Here is a 15,336-nt window from a genome sequence, read left to right on the forward strand (position 1 = left end):
TGCAACCTAAATATATATAAAAATATGTAAAACAGAGAGTGTGGGGGTGAATTTAGTTGAACGCCGCTTTTAGCAATATTCCAGCAATATCACGGCGGGGGACATCAGAAATTGGCTTCACACATTGTACCCATGTGGAGAATCGAACCCGGTCTTCGGCGTGACGAACGCTTTAACCACTTGAATACTATCATAACATTTATCAAGAATCGAATACAATTTACTGAAACTAAGAGCAAACAGTCCACGTTAGAGTAAATGACATCAATAGCGACCGTTGGGGCAGGATGACTCACATTCAACCAGATCACCAGGTACCCATCCGATCCTCGTACGTCAAACATTGGATTCTGAAAATCACCCTCGGAGATCTATGTTACCTTGATATGAACACATACCACATCTACCATCTGAGCTATTGTCATTGTAATGTTTATCTAGTAGATTACAGGAAACCTCGTTGTCTCTTCATCGGCTTCAACTTTCCTCTCACTTCAAAAGAACACGCCTTGTTATAACTGGAATACTGTCCAAAGCGGCCCTAAACCAACTCACTCAGTCGGGACTTTTGACAAAAAGTGTTATGTACCAAAAACACGAGATCGCGAGAAGGCGAGATTTTTGACAAATCTCGTGTTCTCGCGATCTCGCATTATCGCACTTTGGGCATTTTTTAACTTGTTTCCAAAGGTCGAGATCGCGATATCGCGAGATCGCGAGAATGGCCCTTACGTATTCCATAGTCCGCCGATCGTGGATTAGAATCTGCCCTGGCCTGTGTTATGGCAGCTTGTCTTATCAGCGCAGGACCTATGCTGTTGGGTTCCAACAATGGTGGGCGTCTAAATCAGCCTCATATTGTTTAGTGACGCGCCGTGATATAAGTGAAATATTGATCAAGGCGGCTTGTTGTAGGCCAAATACCAGTCACTAAGACCCCTCTATCAATGAAGTATATGTGACAATAACTGTTTAAACGACAATGAATCTTATACATCGCAAATTAGAAATTATGCCTTTCCGAAGTAACATCTGATTGATCGTGTTCAGTTGATAGATCGCTTTCTCTGCTGCTGTCAAGAATATTTCAGCTAATAATGATATTTGCGAATATGTGTGAGATCAATTTGCGAAAATTCAATGTTTTACTACTTAACCAAACACTAACTACTAAGCACTATATTGAGACAGCGAGTCAACTCGCCTCCGTGACCTCAGATCACGTGATGTCAACTCTGCTCATTGACCACGAGTAGTTTTTTTATAATAATATTTTGGGCTACAAATGTTGGCTTTAGAAAAAAAACTCAACAGACCCGTTGCTAATCAACCGAGGTAACTGAACTGACTTGCTTTTTAAATGATTTTATTTCATCGGTTTGTATGTACATCTCATTTAACTTGCAACTCGTATTGTGTCTAAGTATATTGCTGTCCCCGTTTTTGTGTCTGTCTCTAGTACCGGTGGAGTTTAGTCTAGCCAACATCAAGAGACCATCTCCTGGGGAACATCTGACTTTCTGAAATGCACGAGTCACTGGGTTTAACGCCGCTTATGGCACTATTCCAGGCACAAAGAATGAACTAACGCATTATAGCCATTAGGGAATCGAACACAGGAAAACTGTGACGAACCTCTAGGTTCCTCCAACAGTTCCAACCTTGGTTTGAGTGTAGCCCAGTGTGGTAATACTTCCTCAAAATCTCCCGCAGGGCCTAATGGCAGCATCAGCTGTTCTCGAACATGCAAGTACTTTCCAGGTTACATTCTGTAATGCCTAACGCAGCTGCCTGAAAATTGTATTTCTGTCTAAATCCTCAACGTAAAATACGTTAAAACCCAGCAGTGATGTAACACTTCCGCGGTGTTAGTTAATTTGTGAACAGACATGTTTCACACGGTCCTTGGTTTCACGAGAACAATTCGGTGAAAAAGAGAATTTCAATTTTACACTAAATGAAAATTTCTCATTGAGGCAGAATCAATCGTTTAGACAAGGAACGCTCTACAAGTGTTCCAAATGCTGGTGTATCGACTGGGCACGTGGTTATATAAACGAGGTGAAGTGAGGGATAGTGAGAGGAGAAGCCAGGTGATGAAGGTGACACGAGGGGAGATACGCGATGGAACGATGGTTTGTTTTAGGAAAATGGTGACGTGAGGGTTGGTAGGTGATGAAGGTGGCTCAAGGGGTGGTAGGTGATGAAGGTGGCACGAGGGTCGGTAGGTGATGAAGGTGGCACGAGAGACGGTAGGTGATGAAGGTGGCTCAAGGGTTGGTAGGTGATGAAGATGGCTCAAGGGGTGGTAGGTGATGAAGGTGGCACGAGAGAGTAGGTGATGAGGGTACGGTAGGTGATGAAGGTGGTACGTGATGAGGGGTTGGTAGGTGTGATGGAAGGTAGTAGCGAGATGAACAAGTAGGTGATGTATACGAGAGGTGGGTGATGAAGAGTGGTAGGTGATGAAAGTGGAGAGGTTTGGTAGGTGATGAAGGTGGTACGAGAGGTGGTAGGTGATGAAGGTGGTACGAGGAGGTGGTAGGGTGATGAAGGTGGCAACGAGGAGTTGGTAGGTGATGAAGGTGGTACGAGTAGGTGTTTAGTAGGAGGATGAAGGTTGCACGAGAGGTGGTGGTACGAGGGTTGGTAGGAGATGAAGGTGGTACGTAGGTGATGAAGGTGGTACGAGGTTTAGTAGGAGATGAAGGTTGCACGAGAGGTGGTAGGTGATGTATGTGGTACGAGAGTTGGTAGGTGATGAAGGTGGTACGAGGTTTAGTAGGAGATGAAGGTGGCACGAGAGGTGGTAGGTGATGTATGTACGAGGAGGTGGTACGAGGTAGGTGATGAAGGTGGTACGAGGAGGTGGTAGGAGATGAAGGTGGTGGTAGGTGATGTAGGTGGTACGAGAGGTGGTAGGTGATGAAGGTGGTACGAGGTTTAGTAGGAGATGAAGGTTGCACGAGAGGTGGTAGGTGATGTATGTTGTACGAGAGTTGGTAGGTGATGAAGGTGGTACGAGGTTTAGTAGAGATGAAGGTGTATTGATGTAGAGGTACTATCTGAAGCGTGGCACATTTATTCATATCCGTCTTTATTAGGTGCACATATAGTTTTTCCCCTGATTGATGTACTTCCGGGATCCCACAGTGGCCAAGTCCAGACGGACGCCGATGTATTGATGTATTATCTAATAATTCAATGATTATCTGATTGATGTACTTTCAAGCCAGACGGACATGTAAGAATGATTTCACTCAACCACGGAGTTACTCATCTGGCAGTTAGAGCATTGGAAGGAATCTAGATAGAGTGTTTACATAAACACACATACACAACACCTGACAGCCTGTTAGACACCTTACAATATACAGGTTTTGATGTTTGGAACAATCTTCAGTAATGAGTTACATTCTTACATGACAATATGGTATTGGTAGGTGTGACTTATAGTTAGTGAGGGAGTATTGGTTTACGCCGTGTTTAGCAATATCCCAGTCACGGTATTGCACAGAAAATACAGAATGGAATACATCCAAACTACCCATGATGGGAATCAAGCCCAGGTCTGAGACCAGAGGAGAGACCCCCTTCTAGGCCAACAACCCACTAACGGCCGCAAGATCACTAAAGTAGGGTTTGTTGGATCAGGGTCGATTGGATCGGGATCGATTGGATCGTGGTCGGCTTCATCGGGGTCGGTTTGATCTGAGTCGGTTTGATCAGGGTCGGATTGATCTGAGTCGGTTTGATCAGGGACGGTTTGATATGAGTCGGTTTGACCAGAGTCAGTTTGACCAAAGTCGGTTTCATCAGTGTCGGTTTGATCGGAGTCGGTTTGATCTAGGTCTGTTTGATCGAAGTCAGCTTGATCGAAGTCGGTTTCATCAGGGTCGGTTTGATCGGAGTCGGTTTGATCAGGGTTGTTTGATCGGAATCGGTTTGATCTGAGTCAGTTTGATCAGGGTCTGTTGTTGATCAGGGTCGTCGGCTGGATCAGGGTCGCTTTGATCCGAGTCGGTTGAACGAAGGCTGGTTGTTTCACACCTGGTTAGATCGGTTGCTTTTATCGTACCCCGTGAGACGACGCTCATAATATCAATCACTATTTCATGTCTTCCGTTCTCAGTTATTTATAGGATGTTGAGGGAATACCGTTGACTTAAAAAAACAAGCAAAAACAAGCAAACAAACGAACAAACAAAACATACTTGTTTGCCATAAATCAGTTCAACACGAGGACACATACAATCAGATGAAAGACATTCTATTCCTATTGTCTAAGAAAGTTTTTTTTAACAAAATGAAAAACCCAAACTAGATATCACTTAGAAATCCCATGGGGGGTCGACAGCAATGAGAAACTTTACTGGATTTTTTTGGCGAGGGGAAAATAGTCTCTGGTTCCCCTCGCCTTTGAAAAGAAAAAGGATCTTTTTTTCTCAATGATTTCCTTGGGGACCAGCGCCACGGGAACGAAAAGTGTCTACAGCATCTCACAGTTCAGGACCGCTTACCGACACAGGAAATAGCATTTCTTTAAACACTAGGCGTCCAAAGAAACTGCTGTTAAAATCGATTACAAGACGTTACATCCCGAGAACCCGATTACACGGCGGAACTAATTAATTATTTGCAAGCTGTATGTACTTAAACACTTGAGGCATGATATACCGCAGTTTGTTATTTATTTTCTTTCCCATTTTGCGATCTGTTGTTGTGGAAGTCGTAACATGTTGTAATCTATTTTGTTTCCGGAACATGCAGAAACGGAATGATGCATTGCGAGTATAATACGTTTTGTAATGAACTCCTCGCCTCCGTCAGGCTGTCTCTCTGAGGAACCCAGCAGGGGCGGGGATTGATGGATGCAGAAGTTGAAATGGGATGCTTTTCTGTGACAGCTTGTTTGACTAAAAAGGCTTTTGTCACAAGAATACATTTATTTTCCTTGTATTTTCACGGATGTCGTGTTTATCAATTTGCTAAATAAATGACACAATATTACTCATGTCGGGCCAGTGTGCGCTGTCTTGTGGGTTAGGTTGTGTTGTTATTTTATAGGATTCTTCTCTCTTATCTCTGTTATTTAAGATTTAATTGTTTTTCATGGGGTTCTCGGGGGAAAATAGGAGATTCATTGGATTTGACAAAGATGTATTGCACATGAAAGAAATTGATAGGACGGTTGAGCTTTGGGTTTCACTTTTGAAGCTATGGAGGCTCAGGACAGAGTCACGCCATTACACGGAGCAGTATGATGAAGCCACCTTATGCCGCGAGGTGTAGCAGCATTACGAGGCCCAGTCATGCTATGAATCCTAGCAGAGTTTGGACGCTAACTCCGGCACGAGCATCTTGATCCAGCAGAGGAAGGACAAAGATTCTTGACCTCAGACTTAGCTGATCTAGGTCACCCATTCTTGCACCAAGGTCAAACCGAGGTATGACATCTTTCCTTGCACAGATCAAACCGAGGTATGACACCGTTTCTTGCAACAACGCCAAGCAGAGCTATGACATTCATCCAGGAAGGACACCAATTCTTGCACCTACATCAAACAGAGGTATGACACCTTTTTTTGCACCAACACTTAGCAGAGCTATATCACCTTTTCTTGCACCAACACTAAGCAGAGCTATGTCACCTTTTCTTGCACCTAAATCAAGCAGAGCTGGGACACCTTTCCTTGCACTTACATTAAACAGAGGTATAACACCTCTTCTTGCACTTACATCAAACAGAGGTATAACACCTCTTCTTCAACCTACATGAAACAGAGGTAGGACACTCATCCTTGCACTTACATCAGAGGTAGGACACTCATCCTTGCACTTACACCAGAGGTAGGACACACATTCTTGCACTTACATCAAACAGAGGTAGGACACCCATTCTTGCACTTACATCAAACAGAGGTAGGACACCCATTCTTGCACTTACATCAAACAGAGGTAGGACACCCATTCTTGCACCCACATCAAACAGAGGTAGGACACCCATTCTTGCACCCACGTCAAACAGAGGTAGGACACCCATTCTTGCACCCACATCAAACAGAGGTAGGACACCCATTCTTGCACCCACATCAAACAGAGGTAGGACACCCATTCTTGCACCCACATCAAACAGAGGTAGGACACCCATTCTTGCACTTACATCAAACAGAGGTAGGACATCCATTCTTGCACCCACATCAAACAGAGGTAGGACACCAATTCTTGCACCCACATCAAACAGAGGTAGGACACCCATTCTTGCACCCACATCAAACAGAGGTAGGACACTAATCCTTGCACCTACATCAAACAGAGGTAGGACACCCATTCTTGCACCCACATCAAACAGAGGTAGGACACCCATTTTGCACCCACATCAAACAGAGGTAGGACATCCATTCTTGCACCTACATCAAACAGAGGTAGGACACTAATCCTTGCACCTACATCAAACAGAGGTAGGACACCCATTCTTGCACTTACACCAGAGGTAGGACACCCATTCTTGCACTTACATTAAACGGAGGTAGGAAACCTATTCTTGCACTTACATCAAACAGAGGTAGGACATCCATTCTTGCACTTACATCAAACAGAGGTAGGACACCCATTCTTGCACCTACATTAAACAGAGGTATGACACTCATCCTTGCACCTACCTCAAGCAGGAATTAAACTGCCAATTCTTGCATCGAAACCAAGTAGTGTCAGGACACTCTTGCACGTCATCCAGGTAGAGTTAGTACAGCGATTCTATAGCTGTAAGCTTAGAAACCACCTCTTACATCACCCAGTGACGTTTGCACAGTGACTCTTGCATACCACCAATGTAGTATGAGAAGGCCAACTCTCACATCTGAGCAATGACGTGTTCCGACAGCAACTCGCCCATTTTGTATTTCAGTCAGTTGTATTTCTGAGAATTATTTTGCGTTTTTCATGTTTAAAGGTGCCCTTCACGAGTTCCAACAGAGTATCTGTCGTGGACGCGATCTATGAAACTCGGCCACTGTCATCCACATTTATAACACTGGACATCTATGGCTTAATAACCGCAACACTAGGTCCCTGGAGTCCAATATCACTTATATAGAGCTGTGGTATTGCCATCTTGCTAATTCTTCATCACCTTCAACACGAAATGGCCCCGTTATATCAAAGTTGATCATTACCACCGCCCTCGCCCTCATCGTGGATAACCCAGCCATAGAAGGGATCATCTTGTCACATCGTGTATAACCCAGCCATAATAGGGATCATCTTGGCACATCGTGGATAACCCAGCCATAGTAGGGATCATCTTGGCAAATCGTGGATAACACAGCCATAGTAGGGATCATTTGTCACAAAGAACCAAGTACACATACATGATTTACACATGCAAGCTACACGAACCCTAGTGCAAGGATGCAGTTATAGAAATTGTAGGTCTATGGCTCTTAAACGAAGTGATATAACGAACGGTTTTTGTAGAGACAATTCCTGCTGGGGAATGTATATCTTTGCTGAACAGCTCAAGCAATAAGTGGGATCAGGTAGGATAAATGAGATCACATAAGAGGCGTTAACAGAAGCACTAAACAGCAAACAGATCATATCATAAAGCCTGGTTCATGTTCTTGCTGCTGTTTATCGCATCCATAAACACAATAATTGTACACGTTTGACAACAAAATACTGTTTACAACCTGCCGTAAATCGGCCCGCGTCCCGTCACGTGACGCGAAAACTGCCAATCCCCTTGAGGCAGAACGCCACCTTTCAATCGCCATCTTGCGTGCGTGTGGGGCATTTTTCTTCCCAACTCATAGACTTTTGACTCGGTGGGGATAATGACGAACGTTTGTCTGTCCAATTAGATCGACGGATAAATCCCTTGAATCCTTTCTGTTTCCTCTTTTGTCGAACGGGGGAATCATCCCCATGTTAAACATCACGCGAGCTGCTGAAGCGAAACTAGTGTATTTGATTTTTGGCTTGGGTCTAGACTAAGACAGTCATTGATTAACGGCATTCCAATAAGATAGGGGAAGGAAGTGGCACAGTTGTTTTAAAACTGATGACAGGACATTAACGACATTTTCTCATTCAGTAGGTCCGAAAAGGATTAGGCCACGGAGAGACCCGGGGTTTTACATCAGTGGTGGTTGAAATCAATTCCAATTATTGAGCAAAATTGATTCAGGATTCTTTAGCGGTGTATGTTTTTGAATTTGAAAAGCACGTAACGTATTGTTACGTAATTTTCAATCTTTTAGCGATTAGGAATGGCAGCACGAAATCGGAAGACACTGTTTTATTAGGAAGGATGTCGATTCCACAAAATTATATGGCCGTGTCAGAAGGTAAACGAAGGAATGTCAGTTCAATTATTCACAGAGGCATCTGTTCAGTGTAGAAGAGGCTGGGGCCAACAAAAGGCAATATGCTTCGCTGTTGTTTGCACTTGGATATTTGCACCTGTCGTGGTTTCAGCACTGAATTTGCCACCATTCTATCGTCAGTTTTCCCTGATGGTAAACCCCAATATGAATATCTCTCATGGGGACGGTAGAGATTATTGATCATGAGTGGGTTTGGCTGTTTGATATTCACCTCTATCACGCATATTTAAAGACTTTGATCCTCGACCAGAATAGTTGAGCAAGTTGGGTTTAACGACCATTTGGTTTTTCCGGTATTTCAGCGATGTCAGGTTGAATAGGGCGGAGATCCCAAAGTGATGCAGGCCTCGGACGTAAAACCCACACATAATCAGGCTTGTGTCTTTGTTGTTTAACGTCGCACTCAGTGATATTCCAGCTATATGGTGGCGGTCTGTAAATAATCGTGATTGATATCATGAGCATCGGTCTACGCATTTGGGATCCGATGACATGTGTCAACCAAGTCAGCAAGCCTGACCACCCGATCCCGTTAGTCACCTCTTTAGACAAGCATGGGTTGCTGAAGACCAATTCTAACCCGGATCTTCACGGATAAACGTAATCAGGGAGAAGTGGGCTTCGAACCTTCAATTAAAGGTTCTGAGGTGCCAAAGGGATCCATCTTTGCTCAACTAATTGCGGCTCCTTTGACGAGTTGGCGACCAATACCCCATCCTGGATCACACGAACTAGAGGTCGACTGTATCAACAGCAGTCCGTGCGGTCTAGTTTCGATAATATAATCACCCAGTTATCATTAAACGTGCAGAAGGTTAAGCAACCGCTTTAAAACGCCATCTCCAGAAAATAATCGACACAGATTCCATTGAATGTAAAATGCTAAATAGCGATGAAAACTATATGTCGATGTCAAAAATGCTAAACAGCAATGGAAAATATATATGTTGATGTCACTCCTAATAAGTGATAACACCCGGTGTTAGCGAATTAGGATAAGCCTGTCTGTTCAAACGGTAGCACCAGACACCCACAATTTCCATTAAAACATTATGTTCATTATTCATTAATTATTAGGTTCTGGATCCAGTTGCATCAAAGCTTCATTAGGTAATTGGTTTAGTAAACCCATGTGGTTAATAAAATTCATGTTTCATTCGTGAAAGGCGGTATTAAAATATGTTCTGTGTAGTTAGTATGCGCTCATTAACAAATGCTAATTCAAGTGTGACATTTTCACCAATAAATTAGGTAATTCAACTATAATATCCCTACAAGTTTGTTTCATTCAGCGAACAAACACTTTTTTCTTACCTCCTTCTACCAAGTGTCATGAACAGTAGGTGGTCCCTGGAACCGGAAATTTGTGAGTTATTTTCTTTTATAACTTTCTTTCTTTTTTTGTACTAGGCATCACAACATATACAACATAAATATTCAGCATAGCTTACATTGTAGATCAAGACAGTTTCTCATTTATGGCATACATTTCAATATGGCAGAGTATGACAAAAAGGAATTATGTAAAAAGGCTTTTGCATTTAGAGAAGCTGCTTACAGATGTTATGGGAATCTTGTTAAACTTTAGGCCATTAATTTTAGGCCATTTATGTGCGCCTTTTTTCTGTGATTTGCATGTATATATGTATTGTTTGGTAACAACATAAATCAAGTTAAGTACATCGTTTCCTTTTTCTTTGTAACCAAATATGTGTGTTGCATTTGGTTCTAAATTGATTCCAGTTTTATATTTGATATTAGATTTATATGATGTTGCCTCAAGCGTTTTACATGTACACAGCTACATAAAAGATGTTTAATAGCTTCATGTGTAAGGTTACAATATGTGAGTTTGTAGGTTATAATTCTGACCTACATGGTGACATGCACTTTACATGATTTCCTGGTTTCAATGTAACAAAGAAAGCCTTTTCATCGACCCTGCATTTTATCAACGTATTAGCCAATATCATTAGGCCTGTGTAAGTTAAGAAGGGTTAATCGTACGCCAAATCCCCATCAAGTAAATGGTCCCTTAGTGCACGTATTATTTATTAAAAGCTTAGTTTATAATTAATGGAAGTTCGATGGCAAGTTAATGAATCATAACAGTTTCATATAACCGGATCCTGTTCGTCAGTGAGTGAGTGAGTTGAGTTTACGCCGCCTTTAGCTATATTCCAGCAATATCACGGCAGGGGACATCAGAAATGGGCTTCACACATTGTGCCCATGTGGAGAATCGAACCCAGGTCTTCGGCGTGACGAGCGAACGCTTTAACCACTAGGCTACCTCACCGCACCTGTTTGTCAGTGGGCATCATCAATATATCAAAATCAGTGATGACATCATTTGTTTGCTAGAAGGGAATGGATTTGACAGTCTAGCGGAAGCATCCGACACTTACACAATTTGCATAAAATTATTTCTTACTGTTTACAACTGAGTCTTGGCCAGCCAATGTTTACTGATAGCGGTTTGAAAAACCTTCACACACATGCAGAGGTCCCGTGAAGATCTGGGTTAAAATTGGTCTTCAGCAAACTATGCTTGTCGTAAGAGGCGACTAACGGGATCGGGGGGTCAGGTTCGTTGACTTGGTTGACATATGCCATCGTATCCCAATTGCGTCGATCGATACTCATGCTGTTGATCACTGGATTATCTGGTCCAGACACGATTATTTACAGACCGCCGCCATATAGCTGGAATTGAGTGCGGCGTTAAACACTAACCAACCAACCAACCAACCAACCAACCAACCAACCATGCAGTGAGTGAGTGGTTTTACGCCGCTTTTAGCAACATTCCAGCAATATCACGGAGGGGGACGCAAAAGAAACGGGATTCAGGCATTGTACCCAAGTGGAGAATCGAACACGGATCTTCGTCGTGACGAGCGAAAGCTTTAACCGCTGGGCTACCCCACCGCCCCACCAACCATGCAGATTGTACGCATACAACATTCATCATATTCATAATTACACATGACAGATTCTGGTTCTCTTTGCCTTATCATTCCAAGGTTTCACTGACACATGCTGTCTATGACATGAACATGAATATGCTCATTTAGGGCTTATGAAGCAGACTGTAGGGCCAGGATGATGTACAGGGTGTGCCATTCAGCATGACTTTTGTCTGGCAAACAGTCAAGCTGGAACAACCTTCTGGTACGAATCGAAGATGCCGGAAGATGAAAGATTGCAGACAGCTTTATCTTCACGCTGATCGTGGGGTTTCGAGTGCCAAAGATTTGTCATTTTTGTCTGTTCGGGTAATTGATTTTCTGCTGCTAAAAACGTGAGTTTGATATCAAATTTTCGAGGAAACAGTCTTCTAATGGTATCGAAGGAAGCGGTAAAAGTGCTTCAGACAGTGCCATTAGTGAACATAATGGTTGGCTAATTATCATGACGATTTACTTAACATATTTTCTTGTTTTGTGAAACAATCTTTACGTGGTACCAGGAGCTGAGGTATCGATGACTTAAGATGGATTTCTACTTCTGTTTTCAAGTCAGATATGACGATTGGGTACAGTTATTCATTCCTATTCAGTGAAAAAGGTAGCTGTACATTTTTAGTACAGAAATTTGGACCATTCATTGGAGGTGTCAAGGATGTTCTTTTGGGCGTCGGTTGTTCCTCGTTAATCAGAGTGCATTTGCCGCAATGTAAAGCTCAACCATTCCTCTTTAAAACTGTCATAATTTGTAATTTATTCCACTTAAAAAACCCGGAAAATATGCTGAAGGTTAGTGGTGTGTGTTGTGCGTTCAATTAATCGTTCGAGGCTTTTCATTATGAGCGTTTATACAATATCGGTGTACCTACATGTATGCATAACAGCCATACAAATGCGTCTTTAGGCATATTACAACACGACATTGTCACATTAGTAGGGGTGACTATTGAGGGGGAAACAACTATTGCCACAGCGATAGTCTATTGCAACATACTATTGCAATGGCGATAACCTATTGTGACCAACTATTGCAATAGTGTTTTCTCCTTGACTTGTCTCATTACCCAAATTAATGTATAGTGTAAATGAAATAAAACAAGTTGAAGTAGTTTAACCCAGATCAAGTAAACAGCTAAAACATAACAGGGGCGGATCAAAGTGAACGAATCTGGTACTTCCTGTATTTTGTGCTGCGCATTTATCGATAGCCACACATGCTATCGATGCATCGATAGTTGTTTTGGTTCTACCATCGATTAATTGCTATCGGAGACTCAGCAACTGCAATCCATCGATAGTTTGATGCATCATTACAGCCCTCGACATGAGTATCACCTACATTAACTGATGGACGTATTTACGGCAGAAGCTGAGGCTATCCTATAAGCTTGCAACTTATGAAACGGCCTTAGTAGATCTAGTTCATCACTTTGTTTCAGATAGTGTTTCATGTTTACAGGCAATAAAACCCCGTAAAGCAGATCATCCTATTTTAGTTAAAATTTTGAAATGTCATTTAAATGTTTGTGGCTATAGCTAATAATAACATCTTCGTCTTTTGGATACCCAGCCACGTTGGCATTAGGGTAAATTCCAGGGTAGATTCTGCAGCTAAATCTACTCTTGAGGGTAGAGAGAATTCATTATCCAGCTGTACTTCTCCATACATTGTTCTAAAACCTTTTATTTGACAATGCATCAGAAATATGTGACAGTGTAATGGAGTAAACACTATTAAGCTTCATGCAATATAGCCACTGATAGATCTAATGCGCCCATACTAATCTAACGATGACGTTGTGATCCGAAGGTGTCTCATTGGACAATCACTATACTCACTAGTTTTAAAAAAGAGAAGGATCCCAGTTTATGTTTCCCGATGACAGTTCTATGACTGTCAAGCACCTGTTTTTCGAATGTGTTGATTTTCACTCATTCGACAACGTGTTCATACTATGTAAACTATTTCTGAACATTTTAATACTGTGGTTTATTTTAGCCTATTTCACGGATAATTAAACTGTATGGTACGCTGTAGATGTCAAGAGTTTATCGTTAACTGAAAATGGGCTGAAGTTTTATTGATCTTTGTCATCATTTTCATTCTATGTTTTATGAACAGGAAAACGTTTGTTAGTTTTTTCCTGCTGCGGAACTGCTGGTGGGTCTTAAAATATCATTAAATCAATCACTTTTTACCTTCTTGCCAGACCGCCTCCGTGGTTTAATGGTTAGAGCGTCCGCCCCGGGTTCGATCCCCGACCGCGTCATACCAAAAGACGTTAAAATATGGTACTTGCTGGTCCCTGCCTGGCGCTCGGCATTAATGGGTACAACAAGGAATGGTCGACTCGGAGTCAGCATAATGTGTCTGAGTGGGGTATTCATGCTTCACTGCGGCATGGTATCTCAGTGGGCTAGCACTATCAAACCAGCTTCAGTCTGGGCTAGTACAAGCAGCCGCACATACACATACACACGCATGCACGTCGTCATATGAGCGAAATATTCTCAAGCACGACGTTAAACCCCATTCCACCACCCATCTTCTTGCCAAGTGCGGACCTGAAAACACCGAAGCCCTGTTAGCTCTAAAGCTATTCTGGTATCAGGACAAGAGATGGGACTTTTCAATACAGTCGTGACTGAAGCCTGACTTCGTTACTGAAGTCTGACTTCGACAAACACCGTTGTGTCGAAGTTGAAGGAACCTGCATATATACTTCGAGTTATCCGAACTTCGACACCACCGAAAAATAACGAATGGGAGAAGGATGCAAAGGAACCAAGTATTTAGTTCGAGACATCGTAAGTTCGACTATCAAAGTTCGACACAAGGATGTTTGTACATTAACCGTTACTTATTGTTGCCTCATATTTGTCCCGTTGTATTGGTGTTTGTGCCTGTAAACCTACTAATATAATATATTCATTCCTCATCGATCTCTGGCCTTTTACGTATTTCACAATTTAGTTCTGTAACCACAGAAAAAATGTTCACGTTTCTCACATGGATCTAATACATAAATGTCACGAAATGGGAAGTAAAAAAGACAACCAGGCCTTATCGCCTTAAACACATCCCATAAACAATTCGATTTTCAATTTTAGTCTATTTCACCGTCGCCATGTCGTCCGCTGACTATGCCGAATATCTGGAGTTTGTCTCAGCTACATTCACGTTGGTGAACCTGCCAACCAGTCTCACTGCAATGCCATTACGGAAGAGAGACCTTATCTTTCATCATTATATATATATATATATCTCATGCTTTCACACAATATAATAGGTTTTTCGTTTTAAACGACATTTTCATTGAAAAAATGCACTAACCATGTTATCAATAATATTTCCAAAATGTTTTTTTATGTTCTTGTAATCGAATCAGTTGACAGTAGTTGTCAAAACAAGATAGGTGTATATTTTCATTGTCAAAAAAGACATAAATAATTTTCTTCCCAAGTTACCTCGGTTGAAAGATAACCATGTTATCAATAGTATTTCAAAAATGTTTTGAATGTTCATGTAATCGAATCAATTGACAACAGTCGTCAAAACGAGATAGGTGTATATTTTCATTGTCAGAAAAGACATAAATAATTTTCTTGCAAAGTTACCTCAGATGAAAGAAGTAATAAACGCCTGGCTCAATTGTACACTACAGCCGCCATTGTCTTTGACTGCCATGATTCCATCATTCTGGCACGCACATACATTGGTCTTCCATTACCACAGTCACGCGAGCCTGTTTAAGACAATGAAATATTTCCAGGAGATTATCGAGGATGATAATCAATCTAGATTTTGATTATAAAGGTTGGAAATGGCAACGTGATTTATTTTGGTCATTGTCAACTCGAAAGGGCAACTACAGTGGAATTTGGACGTTAACGTATGCGTCACAGGGATCCTTTGGACTTTCACTGACAACTGTAAGGCATGTGGGACATTTAATTCATCCCTCTTGGATAAGAGAAAC

Source organism: Haliotis rubra, unplaced genomic scaffold (assembly GCF_003918875.1).
Source record: "Haliotis rubra isolate DU_JTF1 unplaced genomic scaffold, ASM391887v1 Scf170, whole genome shotgun sequence".
NCBI lineage: Eukaryota > Metazoa > Mollusca > Gastropoda > Lepetellida > Haliotidae > Haliotis > Haliotis rubra.